At 34.0% G+C, this 12,106-nt stretch overlaps 1 protein-coding gene across 3 annotated transcripts in view; it reads left to right on the top strand.

The window, feature by feature from the left end:
- Positions 1–12,106, top strand: part of LOC116171976 (gastrula zinc finger protein XlCGF48.2) — a 181,497-nt gene that overhangs the window by 72,583 nt on the left and 96,808 nt on the right. The gene's annotated exons all lie outside the window — the stretch shown is intronic.

Raw genomic sequence — 12,106 nt, 5'->3', positions numbered from 1 at the left:
GAAAGAACGTACACGCAAATCATCTTCCACGTACATTACCATACTGGCATCTCTACGCCAGTTAGCTATCTTTAAATTTATAGTCATAACAGCATTATTAACAAGCGACCCAGTTCGTTCATGATTTTGTCCGTTCGTCCGCCTGTGAGCGTGATAACTCCCAAACGGTTTCAAATTTTCCAATTCTATTTTCAGTAATAGATATACTAACTGATAACATTTTGGATTATTTGGACTTTCTGTTCGCCCATCTGTTTGTTGCTCGTTGTCTATATTGGTTTGAAACAGTTTATTACCATTTATTCTGCAAAAAAAACATGCAATTACTTTTGGTATGTGCTTGGTTCCCTTGGGTCAGAAGTTATAGGATAAGAATTAGTAATACCTGAAGGAGGAAATTTTTCATGTAGCAATGATATCATCGGAAAGTAGTTCTCCTAATATTTTTATTCGGCCTATTTGTTCATAGGGCACTCTCAAAATCAATAATTCGTATTCCGTCACCAAATGAAATACTTAAAAGTCTTGTTTCAATAATGATTGCACTAACTTTTTGTATAGATAGATTAAATGTAGACAAAAAGCCTTTACATGTAAAAAAGTTGCTAAATAAACCATTTTTTAAAATACCATTCATTTGCTTAATATCATCTTAACACATTTCTCACTTTTGAAGGTGATATAAATTGACTTTCAGCAAAGTATTCCACCTCATTCCGTAGGACGCCAAGATTTAAGTTAAACATAACCGACTTGGAAATTAATGTTTAAGATTTTTATTTCAAATTTATTGAGCTCTCATCTCGTTGTGATTCATTAACTGCTCCACGGGCGACTTAATTTACACATTAACTTCCATTTCAGGAATTTTCCCTGTTCTCCCATACATTTCACCCATTAGTCATCGACCAGCACAATTTTATTATACGAGAGCTCACTTATTTGTAAGTTTATGCAGTACGTAAACGTAAAGGCCCCATTATACTATCCTAGAACTTTTTAGGTAATGGTTAGCTAGTTGTCAGTGTCAGTAGATGTTTCAGCAACTGCACTGACGTCATTAAAACGCGAAATATTCGCTTTGTTTGCTATGTCATGAGTTATAAAATTATAATGGCGCGTGTTTATTACCGTTTCGAATGAGATTATTACCCAATATTTCAAAAAGTTTTTCCACTAACGGATTCTTTGCATCTGTAATTGACTGACATCAAATTATCTCGTACGGAGTTTGTTGGAAATTGAAAACTGTAGGTACATTGACGTCAAAACTAATTAATTTAAATTGGACATCGTTGTCAAATATCAATATCAAATTAACCTTACATACAATGGAAATGTCATGTATGTAATAACATACTTACATGCTCGGTACCGTTATATGTATTTTGGCTAGAAATATTAAATTGACGTTTCTCATATTTTGATAGGGTGTATCGAATTGCGTTTTTTTCATTAACGATGATGAAAACGCGTTAAGACTGACGGTCTACTATACGCTAATGTCTAATGCTTAATACACCTCAGGCACGAATAATGACAAGCACGATTCAAATGCGGACAATTCGGATATTTGCATTTTGCAACGGGAATATTGGCACACAAATATTCGCAAAAAATGCACTTGTGCCTAAAATAGTTAATTGGCAAATTCTTGTAGAATTTGTATCGGTTTCTTTATGGGAAAATCGCCTTGCCCGGTCAAATCGCTGACCCTAAAGTTTAAATGCACTCTGTATCCTGTTTAAATCAATCGCTAAGCAGTGTACCCTGTAATTTTGACGCTCATTAAAATCATCATTAATTTGAATACGTGTTGATGTGCCGCTGTAAATTACTCGTAATTTCTAAGTTAAAAATTTGCCGAAAAAAGGCGTATGTAATTATATTCCATCGCCGAAGTTTCCAAATATAAATAACTGGTTAGTCGTGTAGAAAATTCCTCTGTATAATTTAGACGCGCAGATGTCCGTCGCGTTTTAGAAAACGCGTTAACGAGATCCATCCGGTAACTCATTTTCAAGTCCTTCCCCATCAAAACAACAAAATGGAATGTCGCGGCTTTGGAAATTGGTCGTTTAAATTTATTATTGCATGTCGCTCTGCTGAACGGTAGGTACACTGTTTTTAAATTAAGTAAAGCGTACTATATCATTTTCAAAGAGAATACTCCTTTTATGTCAAAATAATGATCACCAAATATAGCCAGGACGAGTTGCTCATCTTGCGCATGGTTCAAATAAGGTACCATTGCTTTTTACTGAGATTGTTTTCTATTGCGGCTCGTGTCTCTTGAATTACTTTTGTTGTTGTGCTGTTTCATCTTCTGGAATTGTTCTACAGCACTTTCAATATTTCTATATTTTCTAAACTTACAAGCCAGTAAGACTAATGAGTGTATTAAGTTACACCATTTTTTACCAAAGTTAGGAACACGCTTGGTTTTATGACTGATTATAATAAACAGTTAGGGAGAGATTTGGTAACTGTTTCCGTCTTGCGAAACCTAATCGCCAACTTACACGAAAAACTTCCAAATTCACGATACCTTGAAGGTTATTACCAGATTTATGAAAAAGCGAGTTATTTAAAAATTGTGGTCAACCGTAAACACCAACCAAATAATCCTAATTGTCTCACAAGAAAGAGGCATTTCCGTAACTGTGAAATCGGATTATTAATTATATAGATGCGACATTAGTTCCGACATTTTTGTCGAATTGTTCGACATGGGAACTTTGTCAAAATGTTTGACTTAGAATAAACCGTGAGAACGTTCCATTCAACTAAATACGACCCACAAGAATTCTAGCAAAAAGAAATTCTGTTTAGTCGAGAAGCGGTGACCATTGTGCCTCGGAAAATGTTCAGAATAGATCAAAAGCTGCTTGCTAATGCAAAGCGTATATTTAGAAGCAACGTATCGCAACCAAAAGCATTCATTAAATTTAATCTCGAATGAGCAATCAAGAACGTCGTACATGGAGTAATTTTCGCTCTTAAAAAATAATTACGAAATGAAATACTGTGTCCATGTTCAACAAAAAAAAAGGTTCTGTAGCTGTACTTATCTATATGCAGGGTGTCCCAAATTTAAAGCTCCACCCTGCAAGTAGATACAGTACCTCAAAATAAGCGTAAATTGTTAATTTGCTTCATTTTCAAGTCATAGCAACTTGAAGGTAGAAAAGTTCCATCACTAACCGTTTTCAGTAAAAGCCAAATTAAATTTTTTTCAATAATTGCTCAGTGCCCACCACCCGTACGAAGACAAGATGTGGCTCGATTTCGTCCCATGCGACCCTAACTGGAAATCTAAAAATGTATGGTTGCTTTGAAGTACTGTATCTGCTATTATTTTAAAATGGACAACTTCTTATCTAACTGTTATTAAAGGGTGGACCTCTATATTTGGGACAGCCTGTATAACGTTTTCCCTAGTTCTTATTTGAAAATCCTTATTTCTTCAAAAATATTCACACGTGAAAGAAATAGTAACTATAATCGTGTAAACTTTGGGAGATGATGAGAGCTTGATAAAACTGAAAATAATACGCCTGCTGCCCCTGTATAATTAATGGAAGGAAACTTATCAAGCGCCTTCACTTATGATTTAACGGTGCGGCAAAAATCCAAAAATTAGTAAGGCCCAAATACCCACTTCGAACAACGAAGCAATAGCGGAAGATAAAAATGATCCCTTCTAAATTAAACGCAAAGGGAATGCTTCACTTTCCATGTCAATATTGACGAACGAATCTGGGACTAGATTTAAAATTCATGTTAAATCAAGCGCGCTTCAAATGATACCAAACACAATCAGATATTCAGATGAGGTTTGCTGCTTTAAATCTGATTAGCTACCGGTATTAATGCGTACTTAAAAATTCCAAATTCGGCAACTCAATTAACATCCATTGTTGATTGCAATTCTCGGGTCAAGCGGGAGGTCTGCTTATTTACGCGATCATGTTCATTTCTATCCTAGCATTCGGATCCGTCTTCCAAATGACGGGAGCTTTCGGAAGCTGCAAGAATAATAAAACGGGAACAATTAGATACGGCATTTGGTCTTCCTTATCAACGGCTGAAACAACACTACAAATTAATGCAATTAATTCTGTCTTCTATTTCCCACTCGTAGAACATAAATAAATAGGTCCGTAAGTTACGCTTTTGAATAGTTAAGGGCCCGTTCGATCTTCCATCCATGTACCTAGTGTTTATTAATTCTGGTATAATTCGTGTGCAAGAACGGGTGCTTTGCGATATCAGAACTTGGAAAAATGTTTGAATTTCAAATAATCAGAAAAAATAATAAAATCGACAGATGTCGGTTCTTCTAGCATATCTTCGGAAATAATCATAATTATCAGGTTTTCTGTACTGCATGATTACAACCCTTTAACTGCGCAACTTTCAACTACTTTGACCACCTTCGTATGGTTTCCAAGACCACCATGATAGACATCTTCATCCTGGACACAGTGTATAACTTATATCATTGAACAAAAATGGTTACGATGCTATTTCATAAATCATTCATTAATTCATAAATTCAGCTTTCTTACGGTTAAATAATATACCAGCATGAGTCATAATAAATGAAACAAATAATGACCTTGTAATGCGTAAAACATATATCCGCTTTCACACACTTATCTACAGCATGTCCCACGTAGAATGCACCATAGAGGAACAGTTTCGTGGATCCTCCGCGAAAAAACACATTACAATAAATTACAATATGCACTTTCCTGAAAATTAAGAGTCCATATTATTTATTTCATTGTTGTAAAAATTTGATTGTTTTATATATTTAATGTAACCTGTCTTATTAACATATTGAATTGGAACTGAATATAAGAATCAGATCTTTGTGCTATAGAGCATTCCAATACATCAGCCAAGTTCATGAGTCCATTAATAACTAACTTTATCTTATAAAAAGTGCATAAAGGAATTTTAGGTGTGTATCTACTTGTATGTGTATTTATCAAATTTGAGAATTTAAATTATTTGTAATTCATAAGGTAGTGGCCATCTCAATTTAGATTACGTTAAAAGGTTTTTACCAAAATATACTTATTTGCAGCAAAATTTATCTTTAAGGGAAAGTGCATATGGAATTCATTTAAATTTTGAATTGATTTTCGATCACTGGTAGTTAAGTGTTAATTTTATTGTCAAGCAACAAAAATCACAGGAGAGGTTTACATTAATAATTCACCTAAAAGGATTACAATTTTGGAAAGTTTGGCCTAGTCGATGGCAACGAGTACCTACCTAATTCATTTTATTTTGTACAGTTTCAGTTCAAAATTTCAAAATTTTTGATAATTATATATTTATTATTAACAATTTGTTTGATACAGTTAATTTAAGATACAAAAAATTGCAACACTGTTTCCTAATATGAACATAAATTAGAACAAATCGTAGCCTTTTTCATGATAGAGAAACAATTTCAGATTTAAGGGAGTAAGGGATATGGGACAATAAATGTCTGTAACCTCTTTATAGAGGTACAGTAAATGTGCAATTGGGCAATTTAGAAAACAAAAGCTTAAAGTTCGTCACGAGCTTGAACCACAAATGCCGTTTCTCCTACACTAAGTGAGGACCTTTCCTAATTCTTTTCTTAAAACTGAATGTTGGTACCTACTTATTTAACAACTGTGGGTACTCGAGGAATATTAAGAGTTTACGACAACCTTTACCATTGGCAAGATATTTCAAAGGTCAGAAATGTCCCTTTCGCGTACAACACATTTTGAAAGAGTGCTCATTAATCAAACTGCAAATTAATGAAAAGTATCACTTTCAAAACTAGTTTGAAGAAATAACTAATTCCTCTCTAGTGAGGAAAGTAAAAAACAATTGCTGCGTTAATCTTAATAATGACGTTTATGTATGCATACGATAGTTTTTCAATTTTAATTGTAGTTTCAGAAAAAATTATGTGTAAAGCTTAAGAAGAAAGTGTTTTTCAACTCTCGTTCAATTGACACATGAGCGAGTTGAAAAACTCCACTTTCTTCTTTAGTTGTACAAATAACTATTTTACTAATACAATCAAAATTGAAAAATTATCGCATGCAATAATGAAATTTGATATATAGCAATCGATATGGGATCAGATACGTATGTTTCAATTTTAAATGTCATTATTAACATTAACGCAGCAATTGTTTTTTACTTTCCCCACTAGAGTGGAAAATCAGATTTTCTTCACCCTTTTTAGAGACGAAAGTAGTCGTTTAGAAAAAATTATGTGTAAAACTTGAGAAGAAAGGGGAGTTTTTGAACTCGAGTTCAAAGTTTGACCCGTGAGCGTAGAGACTGTGTCAATTGAACGATGCTGCACAAATGACTATTTCAGTTTGATATTACGATACGAGGGAACGACGAAAATAGATTTTTTTCGATTAATTCAAAACTTCGGATACACTTTCTGTGCGATTAACACTTAATTGCACACTTTTAGTATTATGACACATGCCAAATGTGTAGATATTTATTTCAGGCTCCTGAAGACTAGATAGGACAGTTAATTTTGATTTTAAACTTTGCTAATATAATACTGATCTATATTACCATTCATCATGCATATGGTTATTTACAACATGTTTTAATTGATTATATCTCCGTACTCTTAATAGCAATATTATTCTTCTTATGTAGTTTTAGGATAAGGAGAGTATGAAAAACACGAAAATTTATTACTACTTTACTGATTTGGGGTTCTGATTGATTTTTTTCCACTTTATATGTCTATTAGTTTTCTGGAACAAAATTTTATTCAAAAAAATTTTTTTAGTATAGGATTGCTTCATTATAATATGTACAAAAGGAAATCAACAGTTGCAAGTGAACGAGTAAGACGAACGAACAGCTTCCAAAAACGGCAAAAGGAAACCAAACAATGCTGTCCGGTCTAGCTTTGAATAGTTAAATCACCATAAAGCAATTTATCTTTCACATCAGAAATAAAGCACACTTTTATCACTTCCTCTACAAGTTCCCGATGACAGCTTTGTCAACCTACACACTTACGTGAACTCGACTATAAATTATTATATGGGGACAGATGTAGACGACGCTAATTAGCAAGTACATCAGACTTAAACACAAAAATCAACAAAGGCTGTTGCAAAAGGGAATTGCACACAATTCGAATCGGCGCCAAAATACCAATGTCCCAACCTAAGGAATTTCAATAATAATAAAATATTTGGAAAACTTGATATGGTAATCAACGTATTTCACTTGTGGCATATAAATGGTGAGTTTTGACCAAATTTACGATCACAAAATTTAACAAATAGCCGAAATTGGAGATGATCCAAGCACCAATATAAAAAAAAAGGTACCAGAAGGTGTAAAAGTCGCACTTTAAAAAGCCGTCGAACATATTCCGTTGCATCCACCTCATGAATAATACATAGGCAAAACGTGGGTCTTCGATTTTATCTTCAATTCATTGTCCGATTTTTACCACTTTTTTTTACGGCATTCTTCCCCATTGTTAAATTTTCTTAATTAATTTGGCCCATTTTGCGCGGTATAAGCGAGTTCGTTTACGGCTTAAGAATTGGGCGCAGAGGCGACTTCGTTTATGTAATTTACCTAATAATTAACGACCGATTGGGCGCAGCTCGGTTTGTTTAATATTAATAAGGCGCCATAATTCACTCGGTCGATTGTTTCTCGAACGGTAAACCTTTGTTGGTGATTTTAAAAATTAATTAGAAAATTGTGTGTACAATGGTGACTGAAATAAGTAAATTTTAATTGCACGGTTTGGTGTGGGTGTTCCTCTTGTGCTACACGTTGTCTCGTTTAGATGAATATCGTCAGCTTTGTTCTCGGATTTTCTTTACATTAATTACTTAATGATTTACACGAGGCTAAGGTAGTTAATCAGGTCAAAAAGGTTCTTTCTAACAAGGTCGCCGATTGATTATTTTGAACTAGTCCAAGTCTACGCAGGACTTGATTTGTCATGGTAGCAAATTAGATCTTTTGATTTCTCGATAAATGTTTATCCTTCGATTGTGCGAGTGTGAGAAATCATTTAATGAAAAGGGTTGTTGTTGAATCTCACCGAATAGCAAGCAAAGATGAGACCTTTTTATTGAAGGGAATATTCCCACGGTTAGGTACACTAATTAAGACGTATACGCGCGCGAAATTTGACAAGATTCGTAATTGGATAAAAATACTGTAACTAATCTTTTGGATACGTGATAAATAGATCAGCAAAAAGTATTGGAAGCGTCAATTTGATTAACAAGCTGTGGTCAAGGTGGCAAAGTAAAACACTTAAAAAGTGTAAATGAAACCCAACATTCGTTATACTCGATTGATGAATGATTTGTTGTAATAAAAATTCACTTGGTCTATGAAAAACTGAAGGTACAGTTAGGTAGGATATATATAATCGTCGTAATGATTCATGTTTTCTTACTTTAGATCCATTCTGATAATGGTACCTAGTAGAGTACCAAAATTTAAAAAAAGGTCCTTCCCAACCCTGCAAGGACTTTAAAGATCTTACGATATCTCTCATAAATCGAATTTTGGTTACGAATACGAATCAAAAGAATCAATTTCGAACGAGAAGGATATTATAGCCTTAGTTTAATATGCCAGCAGTAAACCCCAAAAGTAATTTGAATAACGCAGGATAAAATATTTCTAAAAAAAAAAAAAATATTTCTCCTAAAATTCCACCTCCGTATAACTTACCCCTAAGAGAGGGTGCGAATAGATCTAATATCGACAATAGTTGGTATATGGGGATGTTTGAACACGAGAAGCTTTTTTGGTATATTCACTGTTACGGGGATGTTTTTATCGTATTCGGCAAAAATTTCCAATTTCGCTGATATTTACTCGTAGTTCTCTGTAGTAATTGCTAAGGATCGTTACAGAAATATAATGGAGAATTTCCTTAACGAAATTTTCCAGAGGTTGTGGGTTTCTGGACGTCGATTTTCGAATGTGCGTTTGAACCGTTAATGTGTTAATATGTGGATGAACTTTCCGTAGTGAATGCACTGGGAGCCAATAATTTTCGATGGCAGAAACACGGGGGGTGGATATTATGGATAGTGACTGAGGTTAAATTTTCAATTTCAGTGGTGAAATTTCGGAAGCAAATTCCCAGGGTTACCAGCTAACTCAAATTGCCGGGGCGAATATTCCTTAATGAAATATATTCCATGGGAGAATACTCTGTAGATTCCAGGGTATATATATGTAAAGGGAAGCTACCTGGAGATGAATCTTACCCGGGCACCTATTCCAGAGCCTATTTTTCCGGAACCAATTCCTCCTGAGTAACCGATAGGATCATGTAAAGCCGCTTAAAAAAGCATTGCGTAAAAATAACGTTTGGAGCTATTCCGTTGTACATTTTCAATCCATGGTTTTCAAAGGCCCTAAGCGTTAACCCTTTGTATTGCATTGATTCTTTTTTACTGGGTTTGATTATATCTTGTTAGAACTATAGATAATGTGCATCATGGTTGCATATAAAGAGGTTGAACCCCCCCCCCCCCTTCTTTGAATTAAAATTTTGATTCTTTACAAATTTTTTAATTTAATTGTTTTTTATTCTTTAGCAAAATTGACCATCAAGCTTCTAACACAGGCTTTACGAATACTTAGTTACTGAAAGTTGGCCCTTTTCAATTTTCATGAAACTTGATTTCAAGACTTGGTCTTTTTTTAATTACTTGCTTGCTTGACCATAAATTGTCGAATATATTGATGACAAATTTAAATAATGAGCTAGTTTCAACTTACACTTCCTTTTCAAATTTTTTGTTTGTAATTTACACTAGGAATTTCGTGACCACGATCTCTGTGAATTAACCTTGACTTAATTTTAAAACTAATCCATAGACGGCAAACTTTTGTATATAAAACACATAATGCACACAAAATAAATTTTCCTCCACTTAGAAATTTTCTTTATTGAAATCAAAGACAACTTTAAATGCATTTTTTTCAATGAGTTGTTTGTAGTTTTTTACAAAAGTTGAAGATTTTTTTCAAGGTTCATAATTCGGAAACAAAAGCCAATATGAATAAATTTACTTTAAAAAGGTGTCAGCTTTGGCTAGTTTTATAACTCCTATTGCGTTGTCCACTTTGAGTAGAAACACCCTGTAGTTTAAGTGCCAAATTCCTGGGCTGTGTAGTGGACAGAGGCGTTAACTTTAAAGAACATGCGTGACTATTAATAAAAAACTCGGTAAATGACTTTTTCTCTTACGTAGACTTGTGAATAACGTCTCTTCTTAAGTACCGGGTGATCGAAAAATATTGCGGACAGTTTGAATTTCCCGCAATACTAAACATTTATGAAGTTGGTAACATACCATATGTCATTTTTGTAACAGCAGTGGTGGATCAATTAAATCACTAATGCATAAATAAACTACCTTCTAAACATGTTTGCCAATTCATTAAGTGAAAAACATTAAAAACTTAAAGCGCCCAATTTTAACTGTCTGCAGTTCTTTTTGATCACCCGATATTCAAAGTTACACACTTAGCACAAGGGTCGCGACGGAACAATGTTGCTAATGTGGACATGCCTTGACAAAAGATTTACTAAGAAAAAATTATTACAATATCAAGGATTTTTTTTACGATCCGACACACCTGAAAATAAATAATTAACAATAATAATTTTCGTTGCTAATCTTATAATTTATTTATTACTAAGCTAAAAATATTTTCGGGTGCGCTTTTTACAAAATTTCAAAAAGAATTAATTATTTAAAGCTTGGGTCCTTTCACCCGACCTTTTAAAATAAAACGAAACTCATTAATTCAGTTATTTTAATCAGCAGGCAGGTAGGGAATTCGGAAAACATAAAAACATAATTTGTATAGGCTCCCCAGGAGAGAATGCTGGTGAAAGAACGCTTGATGCCGGTCCACAATCATATGTTTTTCATAGTTGGCATTCTTTCCTGGTGACCATTTTAATTTATTATTGATCTTCGTATAATCAAGTAGCACACTGCGACAAAACTCCCTTTATGAAACTGTGACGGTTCCATTCTAGTAAAAATGATCTTTTGGTTCATGAAAATGCATTTTTTGTACGAAGAAACAATAGTCTATTACACAGTTGTCCCAAACTCCGATATGAGGTTCGCTATACTATAGGGACCGTGTTTTTTGATTTTTCAAGAAGTCCAAATAAATTAAAAAAAAAACCTGTTTAGCTGTATTTAAATTTTTGATGTTGAAGGACAGGTTTTTTTCGATTTATTCGAAAACCTCGCGTTTTAGAGGGTAACGAAATGGTACATTTAGAGATTTGATAAAAGCAGGACTTTTTTAAAGCACTTTTCTCAAAAAAAAAGGTCGATTGTAAGTATAGGTAGTGAACAAACCGCAAGACATTAGGAAATATTTTTTATTGCAGCCTTGTCTGCTGAATATAAAAAGGGGGGGTCTGCGACTATTTCAGAACAACAAAATTTGACCACGCCGCTTTCTTGACTAATTGCGTTTACTTAATAATTATTGCAAAACGCATAACTTTGCAGCACCCCATGTACCAATCTTATTCTTGGACCAATTTTAATTGTATAACCGATGGAATCGGAACGGAAATAAGTGACCTCGTTTTTTAGGAAAAGAATTTGTTGATTACGATTGACATAGACAAAGCGCGAACCGCGTGCGATTTTTTTTTTACTAACAAAATCACATGGAGTTTCCGTTTGATACCGCAAGTCGGAGATGCTATCGAAGTAGGTTTTTCTACACTGAAAGCGGTTGCTCTTGTCATTTGGACTTTTTTTAAAAACAGATCGATAAATTCTAGGTTGAATTGCAAAACACTAAGGACTTCATTTCTTGCCACCGCGTTTTTTAGGTAAAGCGCAGATTTCTCAGACGGTGTTAAGAAAACATTGTACCTAATTGACTGGTTATATTGGTGGCAAAGGTGAAGCACGTATGTAAATGTGATTACAGTTCACATAAAGCTGTGTCTTTAATTACACAAAATACCACTTTTATCGCTATAAACCATGACAGTCAAATTCTAAACGTTCATCGTCACTAACGTGCA

Source organism: Photinus pyralis, unplaced genomic scaffold (assembly GCF_008802855.1).
Source record: "Photinus pyralis isolate 1611_PpyrPB1 unplaced genomic scaffold, Ppyr1.3 Ppyr1.4_LG5, whole genome shotgun sequence".
In the NCBI taxonomy this organism is placed as follows: domain Eukaryota; kingdom Metazoa; phylum Arthropoda; class Insecta; order Coleoptera; family Lampyridae; genus Photinus; species Photinus pyralis.
This window is presented reverse-complemented; position numbering and strand designations above follow the sequence as displayed.